The following is a 4743-nucleotide window of genomic DNA, read 5'->3' as shown; positions in this document are numbered from 1 at the left end:
TTTGAATTAGAGCTGTAGCTAATATTCTACAGACTTCTTTTAAATTGCTCTATAAAGCACCTGAACATATTCATTTTAATGACATTATTTAAAACTATCATGACCATCATAAAAAAAAAAATAGGGAGTGTCTGAGTCAGAGGCTTTATATTTCAGAGTAATGCAAGGAACTCTTTCAGACTCACCCAACCAGCGGCCAACTTCCTCTATGAAGACAGTAAGGTAAATATTTCTGAAGTTCATAATTTAAAGTCTGGCCAGATCCTTCGAAAAAAGACAGACTCACACACACACACACACACAAACACACACACACACACACACACACACACACACAGAGAGATCTTGGTTACTTTGTGTCTGAGACGTTAAACTCATAAACAATATCCAGATCGGATACTGGTCCTCTTGTCTGCTTCTCCACCTTACAGCTTGTCTATGACTGATTTAAGTGGTGTCATGGGAGAATGCCATGGGAATCGGATGACAGCTGAAAAATTTATGTTCCATCTTTGAAGAGATAAGTGGGGATTATGTGCAAATCTAGATTCTATATTTCCTGTGTTCTTATTTAAGGCATTATAGGTTGGAATATACTAAATTTTGAGACTAGAACTGAACTCTTTTAAGTGCATAATATACTATTTTGATTAGAGGTTTATCAAAATTTGAAACTACGTGTTTAAAAGAAATACAAAGATTTTAAAATATTTCCCCCAGGATTATCTGTGTAGCATCGTATTTGACTTATTGATAAGAATAAAAATTAATCACATTCAAGTGATTATTCATTTCTTTCCTATATATATATCCTAATTCAGTAAATGTAAAAGTTTTAAAAAAATAATGTATCATGAACTATAATTAATTTTCTATGTATAGGCAAAAGTATCCTAAGACTGGATAATATTTTTATCAAGCATGTAAGGCACATAATTTATCAGTTAGGTGTAATAAGTTTAGATACATAAAATAGTATCATAATTTCATGTTTCACTGAATGTGTTTTGTGCCTGAATTTTCTTATGCGTTATTTAAAAACTACCATTTGCTTTTAATTAAATTTTAAAAAGAAACTTTAGTGAGAAAATATCTATTTTTATTGTTGTTTTGACACAAATAATATATTGGCTACAGGATGAAAGGGATAAAAACGTTCTCAGATTAAAATAGGTCATAAGGAATCAAATAGGCTTCAGGCTGCCGTGGACTTTTAGACCCTCAAGTCTGAAGTTTGGGATGTAAAAACATCCATTAGTACTTGCTAATTTATGTTAACTTTAAAATTATAAATTAATCGCTTGCTTGTTTGTTAAGCTAAAATATTTATGCAAGACACAGAGGAATATAATATATTTTTAGCAAAATGAAAAATTAGACTATAAAGCCAAGTTCTTTTATAATTTGAAAAGAACTTTCCTGCATTGCCATGTCCAGACAATGAAATACTGGGTAGTGTCATACTGACATCTTCCTTAGGTAGGTTTAATGCAATTTGTTTTCCTTGTCGATTTCCTTAGTTATTTAACTGGGACTCAAGTCAATTGGTAGCTGTTGGTGGCTTGCCTGAACTTAGTTTATTTTTTGTTAATGTTTAATCTATTTAAGTTGCTGTGAAAGTATTTATAGGTGAAAGGAAAAATCACAGTTTTGGTCTCATGCTAATTTTTATTTATGTGTCACCTGATGAAAACTTTCATGTGTAAAACAATCAGTTCAGCCTTAAATATAATTGTTTATTTGCCAATGAGAATCAGACTTTATATCAGATGAGGAGAAACAAATCTTACTTTTATTCTTGGAACTTAAACAGTGACCTGCATGGAGAAAGATAATAAAAATAATTAAGTGAAATGGAACATACTTTTTGGTATTTATTTTAAACATACATGAACATGTCTCTACAAGAATGTTAAAGTATATACTATTTAGTATCATCTATCATTTTAAGAGTTATGACTTGAGAATTTATAATTATCTAGGAATGTCTTGGCTCATGTTTCTCTGTCATGATTTTTTTTTCTAGTATGATTTCTCTGCCATAAAACTTACTTAAGCTAAACATTTATGTACTCTGTATCCTGAATGAACACATTTTTGTGTAGCTTCTCTTTTCTTTAATAAGATTATAGTTTCATTAATAATTTACCATGGAAATGGGATGCCTAAAAGTTTAGAATGTGAAAATTTGTGATTGGTGCTTAGAAAGTGATTAAAGAATACTATTCAAAAGTATAAAATTTTTTTTTGCCCCAAAGGTTAAAATAGTAAGGCATAATTTGTCAAACAACAAGAAGAATTGGAACTTCAACAAAGAGAAATGTACCCTAAAGTGTATTTTTGCACTTTGGGACATGATAGCTTCCAGACACCCATTGGCCCGTGCAAGCACGTTTCTAAACACGGTCATTTAAAAATCTTTCAGGTCTTATTTTAAAAGCTCTAGCTCACATTTTATCAAAACATTACAATACACCCCATCTTCTACTAAATATAATTTTCACTGTAAATACTTTGAAAGGATTAATATGACTTTGGTTTCGAAGTTACTTTCCTAAGAACAATTGATTTCATGTACTACTGTCTGATTTTCAGCAACCAGAATGAAGCCTTGGAAATCCTTTAGGATGGAGAGAATCCAGCACGCCATTTCCTTCTAAAATTAATGAAATTCTTACGAATACTAAATTAAATAGAAACATCAGCATAGATTTCGTTTTCAGATACTTATTTGTAAACTTGTTAATTTTGATCTTTTTTTTCATGTTTTAGAAGGAATACTTATTTTTAGGTCTAAAATACGATTTGAATCCCTTAAAAGTTTGAGGGCCTTTGGCACTGCTAATATCAGTCACTGTATTAAGCCATCCTTTTCCCGCCAACTCCCATCCTGTGTACCCAGCCCTAATTGGCATTGTTTCTCATCTCCTTTGTTGCAAATAGTTTCTCCTGGAGCTTTAATCACAATTGCCACAGCTTTTTACCCTGGATTACTTGGATTAGATATAAAATCAACACACTTTTTTTCTGGGTGACTTTTGAAAGAACGTAGGTGTTCTTTCTTAAAGATATGTGGGGCGTGAATGATTTTCTCACCTTATGTGCCTGGGTGTAACTGAGGAGTATGACTTATAACGAATTCTATATAGCTAAATTTGACCCTGAAAAGCAGCATCATGTAGGGTGTCATGCCTCGGTGGTGTTCTCTGTGCTTGGAATTCCACAGTGCAGAGTATGGGTCCCTCAGGGACATTCTTTCTGGAAACGTTTGCTGTCTTTTAGGACAGGACAGGCTATTACCACTTTACAGAAAATAGTAAATGCAGCAGCTTCAATTCATTGAATGTCTACTCTGGATCACGCATTGTACTAGAAAAAGTTGGGTTTTTTTTATTTTTTAACTCAAACTCCCATTTGACATAATAAAAGTTAAAAAAACTTATTTTAATTTCATTTACAATTTAAAAGGCCTTAAGTATTTGCGACTGCGACAAAGCCAACACAATGGCAATTTTAGAATATTCTCCTTTCAGACTGCATGGCTCTCCCTCCTTGTGACCCCCTTCCTCACCCACAGCATGCCAGTCCCCAGATGCCTATGTGTGCTCTTCTTATGGGACAAAAGGTACAAGGAAGTATGATTTTTCTGTTGAGAATCACTATGCTAGATCCTGTACATAGATCATCTCACTGAACAAGGTGAAACTTAGAAGTTCAGAGAAATTAAAGACTTGACCCAGTTCACACCACTACTAGCAACAGTAGCAACAGGGTTGAGACTTGGACGAAGTCCCCTAAGGGTTTGTGACTCCTGGCATCTGCAACACCCGGCACCTGCCACACCATCAGATGTAATATTATTGGACACTCATGAGGAATAATTTGGAGAATTCCTGTAAGTTCATTTAGTCTGAGACAACCCCAACTGTGATTTTGAGATCAATTTGAGTTGTGGAGAAATTCTGCAAAAAAAATTACCCAAGTGGATCCCTGAAGATTTCCATGGCGGTGGCAGCCCTCTGTATTTCAGAAACAACATCGTGAATTTGAAGACAATCTCCAATTTGCTACTGTGCCCTGGGTTCTCTGGCAAGAAATAGGCCTATGTGTTGAAAAGTCTTGTACATGTTCTTACAAAATCTGATAATCACATTTTGCATTCCAAAAAAATCAGAAAATGGTTTTAAACAAATTAATACACTTATGGGACCAATGATGCATAACACTGAAAATTAGGACAGTTTTGAAAAAAAAAAGTAGAATGTATGATTGTTCTAAGAATTTGCAGAGGCCATATGGAGAGAATGGATTACAAATGATGTGTTAAACCTCAAAAATTTAACATTGCATTGAATTACAGATGGTTTAGAAAGCAAAGGCTGTAGTGCCTCAAATAGACTGTCTAATATTGTAATATTTACTTTTGCTCTCCTTCAGTTCAGAAATCTGGGGTGATTTGAGAAATAGTGAGCCCCATGAATGTGTCTGCTTGGGGGTTGGAAACAGGCCACTCACAGGCCACTGAGGATAGAAACGTCCACCAACGAGAAGAGATAGTTTTAGGGTATTAGTGACAAGGATACTGGGCCAAGGCAACTTTTCCCTTTTTGTTAGAGTTATGTGATGATTACCTCCAACGCTGAAAAAATGAAGCTTTAAATTATAAAAAATAATTAAATCTAAAAATATAATATTCCTAGAAGATGTACCAGGAGCTAATTTCATTTTCTCATCGTCCTCTAG

The sequence above is a fragment of the Macaca nemestrina genome, chromosome 19, assembly GCF_043159975.1.
Source record: "Macaca nemestrina isolate mMacNem1 chromosome 19, mMacNem.hap1, whole genome shotgun sequence".
Taxonomy (NCBI): Eukaryota; Metazoa; Chordata; class Mammalia; order Primates; family Cercopithecidae; genus Macaca; species Macaca nemestrina.
This window is presented reverse-complemented; position numbering follows the sequence as displayed.